This window comes from Pinus tabuliformis, chromosome 7, assembly GCF_031772625.1.
Source record: "Pinus tabuliformis cultivar Carrire ecotype Pingquan chromosome 7, CPIR1, whole genome shotgun sequence".
In the NCBI taxonomy this organism is placed as follows: domain Eukaryota; kingdom Viridiplantae; phylum Streptophyta; class Pinopsida; order Pinales; family Pinaceae; genus Pinus; species Pinus tabuliformis.
Window position 1 is genome coordinate 1217080474 of NC_142293.1, and position 15901 is coordinate 1217096374.

The following is a 15901-nucleotide window of genomic DNA, read 5'->3' on the forward strand; positions in this document are numbered from 1 at the left end:
CCAAGAATCACTAGTACAATCTGATACATCACTGGACCATCAAGTGTATGGATCATGAACATGAAACGACTGAGTCAAAGGGAAATAATGAGACCATCTTCTCAATCTAAGGCACCGAACAAGAATGGAAGCTAGAACCGAGATACACTGACCTCTAGGATGTTCTTATGGAATAAATGAGCTTATATCGACAAAATACGGTCCACGGTAGATGAGGCAATAAGGATCCTCAACTAAAGCATGAGGGAAAATAGGAATGTGCCTGATGGATTGACACTAGGGATAATGGGGAAAAGCAGGACTAAGGGACAAACAGGTGACTTCCCTTGTCAGAGCATAAAGTGCATGGTTGACTTGGTAGTGACTGACTCAACTCCAGAGGGGATGGGGATAATATGACTAGAGCCCAAAATGGGTAACACAGGATGAAATTTATGCAAAGATGGATGTAATATTGTGACATGATATAATGGGACATGAAATAGACTCCATGAATGTAAGGGTAACTCATCGTGGATGCTTTGAACAAGGGTGACTCAATGATGCTGCCACATAGACTAAGCCTTGTGGGGACCATCAAAAAATGAGTAAACAATGGTTACTCATCATGAAAATTGACAAATGGTACGACAAGTATTTAAAGGAGGAGGACCTCAAAGTACAAGTGTCTCTTTGTGACGAAATTTTATTTTGAGAGGTGACGAAGTGACCCTTCTTGGAAAAATGACTTCCTGGTGAAGTGTTGAATCATCACAAACTGAGGAAGACCCATTATAGAGCTTGATGAGAGCTTTCCAATGGTGTTGATGGTTCATCAAACTGGAGCTATGGTCTGGTCGCAATGTGTGACAGAAAAACTATGAGTTTTTCTATAAAAGGGTGTTTTCTCTCTAATTTGAGAGGAGGAGAAGGCCCTAAATCTTGTGGAGATCGTAGCGGACAAACAAACCATCGGAATTGGAATATACAACTTCAGGAAAGTGGCCTTACTTGTCTAAATATGGCCTAAATGCTTCCTAGAACGATGGTTCCTGTTGAATAATTAAGGGAAGTGAAAAATGAGAATGAACTACTAGAGGAGGTCTATAATCATTCTCATCCGCTAAGTCAAACATGGGGACTACATGGAAATAGAATAGAATATTTGAAGATATGGTATCAAACATCTATGATATGCAATGTGCATATGACTTGCCGAAGTGGTCTGTAGGAAAAACTATCCAAGGAATGGGAGGATAATCAACCATACCTAGATTTAGTGGGATCTATGCCAAGACTCAATTGAGAAGATGGCCAGGGGAAAACCATCATGTCCCCAAGCATGGGATACTTCCCACAAACATATGTGATGGAGGGGACTAATCTAGTATGCAAAGGTGGGAATGATGCCCCCTAGCAGGAGGAGTTTTTGGAGCGCCATTATGTTATGAGTGTTCAGAAAATGGATTCAAGCATCTCGACCCATCTTGGCACGAGATCCTCCAAAGGATGATAAGGAGATGTGGGGGCCTATGTGACCCCCAATATTCTATGGACATATTGGATGTATTTAGAGTGGTGGACTCCAAATACGTATATGATACATAATATGATTATGCATTTTTATATGACGATGATGGTTCGCCATTTGTTTTGTTTATGGTTGTCTTCTGTGGTATACATGTGATAAATGCCAATCTAGAATGCCATTTGTAATGGATCTACACATTTATTTTGGGCTCTATGAACATGACTGAACATAATGGTTTCAAATTCACATACCAATAGCTTAACTCATATATTTTCTAAATAGGACTTGGTTATGCACATGATACACACTATTCAATTGCATGACAAGTAGCAAGGAATCCAAATGAACATGAAGATGAAGGATGCAATGAGCGAGGGCATCGACTAGAAAACCTATCACTACATCATATTCGACCTGATTATTGGTGGCAGATCCAATGCACATGCCGTTTGAAAGGACTAATGTATGCAAGGTTGTAAAAATGGCCCAGGCTATCGAGGCTAGATTCTGGGAGAAGCGACTCGCACCATCAGCATGAACAATATACAGTGTGGATGATGGATCCATATGAAAGGTGAAAAATAAAACAGATGAGATGATGCAATCTACCTAACTTCATGGTAGAAAAAAAGACACGCAAATCAAAGGGATGTGCTATGAGTGAAATTTCTTGAGGTAGGGTGCATTGGGAGAATTAGGAACAAAATGGCCTTCAAAATCCTTGGAATAAATGTCTGTTTGCTTGAGTGCAGGGATAATCAGGAGTAGACATAGCTTCCATGGTGTCCTCATCAGGTTCGGAGATGGGCAGATGGGATGAAGAATGACTACACGATGCAATGACATTACTTGGTCCATCAACCTAAGAAATAACATTCACATACGCATCATCTTGAATGATAGATGACGAGCTAGTAGATGGAGGATCTAAGATGTTGAGACCTATGATTCTGTCGAAAAAGGTTTGATAGAAGTCCACGTAGAAACCTCAGAAAGGTTTGTCTATGAGGAACTCAAGGATGACGACAGGTAAAGGATATGGCCCGTGGATTCCGTCATCTTGACATTGGGGGGAGGGATCACAATGGTGGGACTAGAGTCCCCCTGTTCTGGTTTAGTGGTACCAGAATCCACAGGTAGAGGAGTAGGTGTTCCACTATGAGTGGTCTCATATTCATGAAGCACTTGAAGGTAATCACGAAATTTATCAAGATGAGGGAAACAATGGGAATAGTGACCATAATTATCACACAAGGCACAAGGGTGATTTGTGTGCATCATTTTGAGTTTCTTGATTTGTCCCGGTAAGGTAACATGGACTTCTAGGATATTTGACTCAGGGAACGCTTCATGAACCAAAAGTTTAAGTTGAGGAAGCTAAGGACAATTGTTGGTGACATTCCCAAAAACTTTGCATAAAGTACACGGGGGTGTCGACTTTGGGGCCTTAGGGGTTGGAGAATCTTGGGGAGCCTTATCATTAGGTTTTTTCCTCTTAGCTTTACCCCCATATCCATATGCTTTCACAACAAGAGATGGTTCTTATTGAGGTTGTGATGGAACTGAAGCACCGACATGGGCCACGGGGATCAGTTGAACTGTGCTCAAAGTGTTGGGTTTGTTGGGTTGTGTTATATTCTTTCCAGATAGTTAATAGTGGGTTTGAGGGGTACTCGTAACCACACTTTATGGGGTTCAGGGTAGCGCCCTGGAAAATTTTGGTTTTGGACCCTATGTTAGGTTGGGCAGACCCACCTATGGTTTTATGCATGATTTTTGCACATGTTTTTTGGACACGATGGTTTTCGGTCCATGGTATTGGATGCTTCAACATGTATAAATATGTATTATAACATTGAAAGGAACATAATGAAAAATCAAGCTGGTAATCCCGGTTTTGGGATCCAGGGGAAAATATCTGTGTATATGTGTTTTATGTGTTACGCTCTTGCATTGTTTATTTTCTGTGTTTTAGAATTCGTATGCATGTAATTTTTGTACGGGGTTAAAACCTACATTTGTTATCATAGCAGTTTTGGCTTCAAGGGGACGCCTTTGCTGTTGAGGGCTTTTTCTCGGGCCTGTGGTAGACCCTATTCAATGGGAGATCTGTGAGGTTGATTCTAGTGGTGAAAGAAGATGGTGAGCAGTGGAAAGATAGAGATCAAGAAATTTAATGGTCGAGTTTTGAGTTGTGGAAACTCAAGATGGAGGATCTGTTGGTGGATAAAGATCAGTGGATCGCAGTAAATCTAGGTACTAAACCAACGGGAGTGTCTGATGAAGAATGGAAGAAGTTGGATCAGAAGGCAAAGGGCACAATACGATTGTGTGTCTCAAATTCAATATTGTTGAATGTATCAAGGGAAGATATAACAAAGGCTATGTGGGACAAGTTAGGGAACTTGTACCAATCTAAGTCTCTGGTGAATAAACTGTTCCTGTGGAAAAAGCTATATAACCTAAGGATGAAAGATGGAGACTGGGTGACAGAGCATCTGAACGCATTTAATACTATGGTAAGTTAGTTAGCATCTATTAATATTAAAATTTCAGATGAAGATAAGTGCATCAGTTTGTTGTGTTCTCTACCAGATTTGTGGGATAGTTTGGTTATTGCAATAGGTAGCAATGCAACTACCTTGTAATTTGATGAAATAGACTCAGCCTTGCTGACGGAGGAGATGAGACGGAAAAATATGGAGAGCCAAAATGGTGATGCCTTGTCTGTATGAGGATGGTCCTAGAACAGAAACAAAAATAAGTCATCGAGTGGGAGATCTAAATCTAAATGGAGATCTAAATCTCTAGGAAAACCTGTAAAGGTGGTGTGCTGGAAATGTGGAAAGGAAGGGCACTAAAAAAGGGATTGTAAATCTAAATCTCTTGATAAAGGAAAGGTATCCGATGAGGCTCCTTCTGTAGAGGCGAAAACTATCTCAGATGAAGGTGGGGATGTGTACTTGGCTTCTTCAAGTACACATGTAGGTCATGAGGCATGGTTGATTAACTCAGGTGCATCCTTTCACTTCACTCCCCATAGAGAGTGGTTATGTGAGTATAAGAAATATGATGGTGGTGATGTCTTCTTGGGGGATGATAGGAAGGCTATAATCATTGGTCGTGTAAAAGTAAAGTTGAAGCTACAAGGTGGAAGGGTTAGAATGCTTCCAGGTGTTCTACATATTCCTGCATTAGCCAGAAATCTAATTTCTGTTAGTAGGTTGGATGATGCAAGTGTAAAAATAGTGTTCGAGAAGGATACCTGCAAGATGGTTTGGGGAGCACTGGTATTGATGCGGGGAGTTTGGATTGGAACTCTGCACAAGTTGTAAGGTAGCACTCTTGTTGATGGGTGCAACAGTTCGTGGTTCCTAAAAGTGGAGGAGAAAATCTAGTGGTCTCTGGAGAAAAGAACATGTTGTGGCATCAAAGGCTTGGACATATTGGAGAGAAGGGCCTTCGAATACTTCATGGTAAAAGTATGGTATAAGGTATGAGTAATAGCTCTCTGGATTTTGATTTCTGTGAAAATTGTGTATATGGGAAGCAGAATTGGGTGAGTCTCCCCTCTCGTGGTAAGAGGGTGAAACATATATTAGAGCTTGTGCACAGTGATGTGTTTGGACCTGTGAAGGTTCCATCACTGGGTAAGTCTGTGTACTATGTATCATTTATAGATGAATTCTCAAGGAATACAAGGATATATTTCCTTAAGAAGAAATCTGAAGTCTTTGACAGGTTTAAAGAATTTAAGGCTCTCGTGGAAAACCAGATAGAGAAGAAGATAAAGGTGTTGAGGATAGATAACAGTGGAGAGTTTTGTAGTAAGGAATTTGAAGAATTCTGTAAGAAGTGTGGTATAGCATGGCAGAAGACTACTCCATATACACCTCAACAAAATGGAGTTGCAGAAGGAATGAACAAGATGTTGATGCAAAGGGAAAGAAGCATGCTCAGTGGTGCCAGGTTAGGATGAAAATTCTGGACAGAAGCGGTGGATACTGCATGTTACCTGGTCAACAAGCCACCTTCATCAGCGTTGGAGGATAAGACTCCACAAGAGGTATGGACTGGTAAGAAACCCTCTCTTTCACATCTAAGGGTATTTGGATGTGATTCATATTTACATGTTCCAAAGGAGAAAAGAACAAAGTTGGATAGTAAATCTGAAAAGTGCATCTTTATTGGGTATAAGGATGGTTTAAAGGGTTATAAGCTTTGGAACCTAGTCACACGGAAGGTTGTGTACAACCGAGATGTGGTGTTTAGAGAGGTGAAAGATGTTATTAAACATGAAGTCCAATGAAAGGAACCTGAGAAGATAGAGTTTGAGCTAAAGGAGGAAGAATCGGACTCTACAACAGAGGAGGAATTAGAATATGAAGAGCCACAAACTCTGGCTGTGAGAAGATTAGTTCGAGAAAGAAGGTAGCTTGAAAGGTATAGTCCATCTGCTTTCTATTCAAATTTTTCTTTATCTATTACTAACAATGATTCCATAATTGTGAAGGAAGCCGTAGATTCAGAGGATGGAAAACTCTGGAAAGAGGCCATGGTTGATGAAATGACATATTTGCACACAAATGAGGCTTGGGATCTGGTGGAGTTGCTGACTGGGAGGAAACCCATTGGAAACAAATGGGTGTTGAAAAGGAGGACAAATGCAGAAGGAAAAGTGGAGAAATACAAAGCTCGGTTGGTAGCAAAAGGGTATTCCCAGATGCCAGGAATTGATTTTGGTGATATTTTTTCTCCTGTTGCCAAGGTAACTTCTATTAGATTACTTTTATCTGTTGCTGCTATTTTTTATTTTGAGGTAGAACAGATGGATGTGAAGACAACATTTCTTCACGGGGATTTGGAAGAGGAGATCTACATGAAGCAACCTAAAGGCTTTGCGGTGAAGGGTAAGAAAGAACTGGTATGTAAGTTAAAGAAGTCTCTATATGGTTTAAAACAGTCACCAAGGATGTGGTATCGGAAATTTGATACATTTATACGGGGACTTGGCTTCACCAGAAGCAAAGCAGATCACTATGTGTATTTTAAATTAATTGGTGACCATGTTATTTATCTGGCCTTGTATGTGAATGATATGTTGTTGGTTGGAAATCACAAAGAAGTTATCCGGGATTTGAAGACCCAATTGTCCTCCAAATTCGACATGAAAGATCTTGGTGCTGCAAACTATATTTTGGGCATGGAAATTAAAAGAGATCGGGCAAAGAGGAAGCTCTGGTTAAACCAAAGGAAGTATGTAGAGACAATATTGCAGAGGTTTAATATGCAGGATAGTAAACCGATAAAGGTTCCTATTCCTATAGGTGTGAGGTTATCTATTGAACAATGTCCCAAGACACAAGAAGAGGAAGAGGACATAGCCCATGTTCCATATGCAAGTGCAGTCAGTAGCCTGATGTATGCAATGGTCTATACTAGACCATACATTACACATGTAGTGGGAGTATTGAGCAGGTTTATGTCAAAACTAGGGAAGGAGCACTGGACAGCAGTGAAGCAGGTTTTCAGGTATTTGTGTGGCACTAGTGATTATGGTTTGTGCTACCAAGGAAGACTAGGATTGGATAGAGTGTTGGATATTCATGGCTTTGTTGATGTAGACTGGGTTGGAGATCTGGATCAGAGAAGATCTACAAATGGGTATGTGTTTAACCTATTTGGAGGTGCAGTCAGTTGGATGAGTAAGAAACAATATGTAGTGGCACTATCAACTACAGAGGCAGAATGCATGGTAGCCACTCATGCAAGCAAGGAAGCAATCTGGTTGCAGAGATTGTGTTCAAGTAGGGGGTTAGTACAGGAAGCTATAAGGAAAGGCTATGACGGCCAAGGTGCAATTTTCTTGGCAAATAACCCCACATATCATTCAAAGACAAAGCACATTGATGTTCAGTATCACTTTGTGAGGGATATGATAGAAGACAAAAAGGTATTGCTGGTAAAGGTGGACACTGTTATCACTTAGAACTAAAATTGATACATGTAACTTTTTATCCTAGCCCGATGACAAAGGTCAGTGCTAGTTTAATTTTGTTTTAATTTTTGTCCCTTAGAATCTGGAGTTTTGAAGAGTTTTTGAGTCAAGTTATTCTCAGCTCCCATTGGTTCCCCTCCATCTACCATTGTTCTATAGCCACTTGTTATCTTATGTCAGTCACCGTGCCTTTTTGCAATTTCGCAGCGCAATCATAATTAGGCAGTTTCGCAGCGCATCATTAAAATTTAAAACTAACAGCGCTGCAAAATCATGGATTCGTACATTTTGCAGCGAGTCTTTCCCGAAATGTCAAATCCGTTAGGTGAGTCATAGGCCGTGTCTTCTCATGTCAGCTCATGTACCTCTCTTATCACATTTTACTACTCATTGCCACTATCACCACCACTAGATCTGTTGATACGCACGAATTATCATTCCCAAGAAAGACAACCGTGTATAAATCTTAATGATGGCCGTAAGTCTTGCATGAATGACAAATCTGCAAGATTACATCTTGAAAGATTTTAAACGGAAAAATTTAAAATTCAAGCGAGGCTGATAATCAAGCGAGGCTGAATTCAAATAGAAGCTGAAACACAATTCCAACCGGAGCTGGTAGTTATTGTTTGCGAGGATTTGGAAGAATCAATGGAGAAAAAGGAGCACAGATCCGGCAAATGTCTAAGGACTGATCCTGAAGGCCCGGATATAATGCTGAGAAATGAAGAGGTGAAGAAAGCATTTAAAAAGGCCGGGTGCTGGAAGTTTTGCAAAAAGTTACAAGGAGGACACGCACAGGTAACTAAAGAATTTGCACTTAACTACACAGGCTTGAATTCAAAAGTAGCCATGTTAGAATTGCAGGTTTCGCCAAATGTGATATCTACTGTGACAGAGATCCCACGAGGACAAGAGGAATGGTTTAAAAACTTCAAATTTGACATGAATCCTTGTAAGGAGTTTTTGAAGGATGAATTTGTAAATGAAGATTTAAGTAAGGCAGTGCCCAGGAATTATGTCAAAGAATATTATGCTCACTTACTCACCTGCATACAGAAATATCTGACTTGTGAAGGAAGGTATAACAAGGTTTACTCTTACCATTTTAAACTCCTTTTGCATTTCACCGGGAAGGTCTCCATAGACTTACCTTTTTATCTATTCCGTAGTTTGAGTAAGATGTGTGATAAGGTACAGCTGAGGAAAGAGGATTGTGAAACCTCTTTGTTTCATCATGGTTTGATCAAACTACTGGTTTTAGATGGACTCCAAAAGATAGACAGAGATTGGAATTCATTCATTTTTATGGCTGGCTTCAAAAGCCAGACTGGCCTCACTCCTCCACCTGCTAGAGATTTTACAATAGCTGAGCTCCAAACAGAAGCAAGAGCTAAAAGAGTTCCAAAGTCACAAGTAAGAAAACAAGTGAAGCCACTCGTCATCCAAGATCAACCTCAGCAATCAACTAAGGAAAAAGCTCATGGTAAAAAGACTGTACCTGAAACAAGCACATCTGAAGTAGTCTCAAGGATAAGAACAAGAAGCCAGATGAATAAGGAAAAAGGTAAAGCTATAGCAGTCAAAGAAAGTCCAGTGTCCAAGGCAAGTTTAAATGACTTATTACAGGCTATTGAATTTGAGCAGTCTCTACCAGTTCAAATTGAGTTAATACAGTCAGAACAAGAAAGCACCAAGAAATCCAAGGCCTCAAAAAGGCTTAAATTTGATGAGCCAGCTAAAGAGTTCGTTTTTAAACCTAGAAGACCTATGACAAGGATATTCCAGCAAGTACAGGAAGTACTGCCAAGAACAGAGGAAACAGGGGAAGAGACACAGAAAAACGCAGGCAAAACGGTCATTACACCTAAAGAAAATAATATAGCAGCCCTGAAGAGCCAATTAGAATCAGCTAAGTATGAGATTGCCAAATTGAAGAAAGCTGTTAGAAGACATGCAGTCATACACGCAAAGTATTATAAAACTCTATGGGAAGGGAATGTAACTGTAGAAGCCCAACTGAATTCAGTGGTTGATGGCCATTCACAATTTCACACCTGGACAGTACCAGCAATCAAAGAAGCCAAGTACATCAGAAGGATCAATATGCAACTGAGAGCTGGGAATAAGGCTATGAAGAAACAATTTGAAGATCTGAAGGCACAGTTAAGCCAGCTTAAAGGACCTACTAAATGAGTTTTCATTTCAAGTAAGATTTTGTTTCAAAATTTTGACAAGTTTGCTTGATCTTATCTTTCTGAAGAAATATAAATTCCTATTCAACCTGTGGAAAGTCTAAAGAAGTTTTTGGAAATCAAGCACTTGGCTAATAAAGGTCTCAGGTTAAAAACAAGCTGTTTTAAATAACTCAGCAGTTTCGTAGCGTGCTACGAAACTGCTGAAAGTGATGATTTCAACGTAAATCAAGCAGTTATGAATTATAAGTGGGAATTTTGAAAGGGAAACGTCTAAAAGGCATACAAGGCATCATCTGAAGCTATCAACAGTCAACCAGGTCAAGACAGGTGGAGAAAATATATATTCAAATCCAACTTTAAATTTTTGCCGTAAAGAGAGCACATTTACCACAGTTCAGGATATATCAAACAGTTTACAAGAAACTTTTGCCTGCACACATGTACATGGGAAAAAGCTTACAACGCATCAAGGACGTGGCAGTCTGCTCCATTTTGGGTAATTAAAGGATAAAGGACATGCTTATTTGCATTCGAATATTTTGGGGAAAACTAAAGACCAGTAAACAGGGGTAGTTTCCTATCTTTCAGGGCATTGGAAAACATGTGTCATTGAAGACAACCATGGAGCCTTGAAGACCATCACAACTAAACTAGAAGGGAACCAGATGTCAAAGAACGAGGAATCATCTTAATTAAAGCCATCATGCATGTAATATGGAGTTAGAGTCATAGTTGATTTAGATCTCTAAAAAAACTCCAGTCGACACTTTGTTGTATTTATTAGTTAGTTAAAGGGTTAATAGGTATCATTAGAAGTAGTTTTCGAATTCCCCTCATGCTGGAGGAGGAATCTTGATCAGTTAGAATAAGAGCTCTATATATAGCTGAAACAGAAATGTAATTAGGGTTGGAAAACTTTATAACAAAGCTTGTATTTGGCTTATGTAAGACTCATTTTCAATAATATAATTTTGACTTTACTTCTCAGGATTCATGAAGGATTTCTTATGTTCAGAATATGTGATGTTGTCCTTTTCTTAATTCTTACAGTGGTATAGATGTATAATCACTCAGAATTCACTGAATGTGCTCTGATTTCCTATATACATTTATAAACTGTGTGGTCCCATATGAGTTGATGTTCTGAATGTCTAAATGCTGAATGCCCTGACTTCCATGTAAGGTTAAGTTCACTGTTATATTGAGGTGTTGTTGACTCCATAAGCCCAATGGATAGTTGTTTAATGTGTTTCCAGCATTCATATTTTTCACAGTTGTTCTATAAGAGTTAGCCATCTTATCTTTAATCAAAATCATTAATCCATCAAGAGAGAGCCCTCTCAGGTTGAGGAGGCTAGGCCTCAGCCTAAAGTAGGTTTGAAATAGTTACTTAGAGTCAACCTGACCAGCAGCCTATCAGGGTCTGATTTTGAGATAACATTTTGGTGCGTCTGCCGGGAGCCTGAAGATTATTCATTCCCAAATCATGAAGCTGAACTTCTGAAGGTAGCAGGAGCTCAGAAGGTTTTCGAGGCTGCATTCTACCTTGGTGACTCCATACAATCTTAAAGTTAAAAAGGTGGCTTCGAGAGGAAGATATACAAGGAGTAATCCTGACCCAGATCCGCCTACTCCTGTGGATAATCCAAACACCATCTCAAGGAGCAGGCAAAGATTTCCTGATATACCAGGTACTTCATCTGTATCAAAATCTTTGTTCCCTGAATTTTCTAGAAGTCCTGAAGATAAAATTGTAGATGATAAAATTCATGAGGTATTGTTGAGGTCTGAGAACGAAGAAGAACTTATTGGAATTATTTTAGATTTACAAAAAAGAGGCATTGATACTTCATCCTTAGTGTCACAAAAAGATAAGGAAGAGTTTTGGGAGCTTGTTACTTTAGAATTACTGTTAGAAGAAGAAGATTTGAATCAACTCAAAGAGCTTGATCCTTTTGAAGTTTTGCTCAAATCCAAAACCGGTTTACCTCTCCCAAATTGGAGTTCCTTTGTCAGTGGTTTGCAAAGTCCAAATAGTCCTTTTCGTACCAATACTTTATCTTCTTCCTCTGCTAGTCCAAATAGTCCTCAGACACTATCTCACACTAGTTCTGCTCCCACCGGTCATACAATACCTGTTATCACTGCTCCTCCATTCATTATGGCTATACCTGCTAGGTATGCTCCTCTAGCTCTCCCTGCTGTTTTACATGATCTTCCTAGCAAATATGCTGCCAGAATTCCAACATGGGGAGGAGATGAAGATATTACAGCAGAGGAACATGTGGATAGGTTCAATGATTTTGTTGACAGGGAAGAAGTGGATGATGAATATGTAAAACTAAGATTGTTTGCTCAAACTTTCATTGGGGAAGTCAAAAAATGGTTTAAAGCCCTTAGAGCCGGAAGCATTCATAGTTGGGTAGAATTTGAAGATAGCTTTCTAAGGAAATGGGGAAACAGAACCAACCCTGTCCAAGCCCTTACCGAATACAACAATCTTAGAAGAGCTCCAGACGAAACTGTCCAAAACTTCTCTAAGAGGTTTAACAAAATATACAATTCTATTCCAGCTCATTTGAAACCTCCTGGAGCTTTGGCACAGTTGAGATATGCTGAATCATTTGATTCAGATTTCTCTCTTTTACTCAGAGAAAGGGAGTCTGCCTCTCTTGCTGACATGCAAAATGATGCAATTAAGGTAGAGGTGAATATGCTTGCTGCTAAGAAATCAAAGATGGCAAATACTAAGCTGAAGGAAGAAGAGAAACCTTCTACCTCTGCTCAAGAAGACAAGTTTGAAACAATGATGAAAACCATGGAGAAATTGATGGACCGACTAGCTCTTGGGAATGCTTCTGCTCCTCCAGCACAGCAAGAACCTCAATTCAGGAACCCTCAGTTCAGAAGACCTCAGAATCAGCAAAGGCCAAGAGACAACAGAAATCAGCAGGTAGATCCTCCAGTGAGACCTCCCTTCCAACAAAATTTGGTAGATGAAGAAGATGAACCTGAAGTCCCTGAGGAATCAATCCATTGTTTTGATGAAGAAGTGTCAGGGATTTTCTTGACTAAGGAGGAACATGATGAGTCCAGTATGATAAAATCAGGAGAAGAGCCTTCAGATTTTTTAAAGGGCTATCAGCACGCTATCTTTGAGATGCAAAAGCAGTATAATCTTAGGAATAGAGATGTTCCTATTACAGCAAACAAAGCACAGCCCAAGAAGAATACCTCAAAGACAGTTGAAGATAAAAAGGAAAAATCAAAGGTGGTTGAAGGTAAGGATGATTCTCCTCTTGTCAAAAAGGATATTCAAATTCTTCCTCCTCCTAAAGAAATTGACAAGACTACTTCTGTTTTTAATCTTGAGAATGAGATTGCAAAAATTAAGATATCAGTCCCTTTTAATGAAATTCTCAAGGTAGAAAAATACAGAAGCAAAATTGTTGAAATGCTTAATTCACAACCAGGAGTGGCTGATATCCTAAATGTACAAGAAGATAACCCTGTTATCTGCTTGGGTCCAAGACTTGAGGATGAACAAAATGAAGAGTTTCCCCCTTTTTACATAAGCATTAGCGTTCATGATATGACTCTACATAATGCTATGTTAGACTCAGGGGCATCACATAATCTCATGCCTAAGATAATCATGGAAAGACTGGGGTTAGAGGTAACTAGGCCATATAAGGATTTATTTTCCTTTGATTCAAAAAGAGTCCATTGCATTGGTTTGATAAAAGATGTTGTTGTGGGGCTCACACAAATTCCAACAAAAACAATTGTTATGGATATTGTTGTTGCAGACATTCCACCAAAGTTTGGGATGCTTCTTTCGAGGTCATGGGCAGCAAAAATCAAGGGCACAATGCAGATGGACCTTACATATGCTACCATCCCAGTGTTTGGTGAACAAAGGAGGTTGTATCGCGAGACAAGGATGGCCTACATGGTAAGCAGCAAAGACAAGCCTCAGAATTTTCCTATTTATTCATGTGATACTGGTCTTGGGTCAGCTATCCTTTTCAATGAATCAGTTGCAAAAGAATCACAAGATGAACCTGTGGAAAATCAGTGTCAAGAAGGGAAGCAAGGAGATGAAAGAGACATCATGGGCTGCTGGTCATTATACTTTGATGGATCAGCAGGAAAAGAAGGGGCAGGAGCTGGGATTTGGATCACTAGTTCAACTGAAGAAAGTAAGTTTCTCTCATACAAATTAAACTTTGATTGTACCAACAATATGGCTGAGTACGAATCTCTGATTTTAGGTTTGGAAGCCTTGATAAAATTGAAAGCTAGAAACATTGCTGTTTGTGGAGATTCTGAATTGGTAATTAAACAAGTAGAAGGTACATATAAAACTAAGGATACAAGGATGAGAGCATACAGAAATTTAGTGTTGGAAATGTTGGAAAAATTTCAATCCTATTCTTTTAGCATCAAAACTAGAGATCAAAACTCTATTGCAGATTCTCTTGCTGTTTCGGCCAGTCTCTTTATCATTCCTAAGCACTCTTCTGAAAATTATGAAGTGGAGGTTCGCCATTGACCAGTTATACCGGATAATATCACAAATTGGCAAGTTTTTGAGGATGATCAGCATGTAAGGAACTTCATTGAATTAAAAGGAGAGTTTGAACATAATCAGATAGATCAGCAGAATATGTTAATAGAGTCAAAGGAAAGCTCTGAAGTCTTACAATTACAAAACAACTTAATTCCTAAAGGCCTCATTCCCCTTGAGAAATTATTTGATCAAAATGATGTGTTCAAAGCACCAAGACTACAAGCTAATGAAGAAGAAGTAGAAAGCTGCAATTTAGGAGACTCGGTTGTGCCTAAGATAATCAAGATTTCAAAATTCCTTTCAGCTGATATGAAGACTAAATATGTTGAGATGATGAAAAGATTCATTGATGTTTTTGCATGGAGTTATGCTGACTTGAAACAATATGACTCTTCAATCATACAGCATACCATTCCTATTAAGCAGAATGAAAAGCCTTTTAAGCAGAAGCTAAGAAGAATTAATCCTCTTCTAATGCCACTGATTGAAAAAGAGGTGAAAAAGCTCTTTGATGCTAAAATTATTGTCCCAATCAGATTCTCAAATTGGCTTGCTAACTTGGTACCAGTCAGAAAAAAGAATGGAGAGATCAGAATTTGTATAGACTTCAGAAACTTAAACAAAGCTTCATTGAAAGATAATTACCCCCTCCCCAAAATGGATTTCATTCTGCAAAACATTGTTGGTTCACAAAGGATGTCTATGCTTGATGGTTTCTCAGGGTATAATCAGATTCTTGTTCACCCAGATGATCAGGAGAAAACGGCCTTCACTACACCATGGGGAACATTCATGTATGCGAAAATGCCATTTGGCCTCATGAACGCGGGAGCCACTTTCCAGAGAGCAATGGATATTGCTTTTGCTGAAGAAAAGGACAAATCAGTGGTGGTTTATCTTGATGACATCACAGTTTTTTCAAAAAGGGAAGACGACCACTTAAAGCACCTTGAAAGGGTCCTACTGAAGTGTAGGAGGTTTGGTATTTCTCTAAACCCAACCAAAAGTATTTTCGCTCTAACTTCTGGCAAACTGCTTGGTCATATTATTTCTGAAGAAGGAATTAGGATTGATCCTAATAGAGTTAGTGCAATTCAAAAATTAGATTTACCAAGGAGTAAGAAGGAGATTCAATCCTTTCTTGGGAAAGTTAACTTTGTTAGAAGATTCATTCCTAATTTTGCTAAAGTTGTCAAGAACATAACAAAGATGTTAAAGAAAGGAGCAGATTTTAAATGGACAGTTGAAGCAAAGAAATCATTTGAAGAGATCAAGAAGGCACTTACTCAAGCACCAATACTCATCAGCCCGGATTTTACCAAGGAGTTCCTTATCTTCACATTCGCTTCTGAAGACACAATTGCTGGAGTTTTATTGCAAAAAGGAAGTCAAGGTACTGAACAACCCATTTCTTTCTTTAGAAAGACATTAGCCAATGCTGAATTGAAATATAATATCTTAGAGAAACAAGCCTATGCATTGGTGAAAGCAATTAAGGATTTCAGAATCTATGTTTTACACTCTCACATTGTTGCCTACGTCCCAAATGCTGTTATAAAAGATATTCTTACACAAGCTGATCCAGATGGAAAAAGGGGAAAGTGGATAGCAAAACTGTTGGA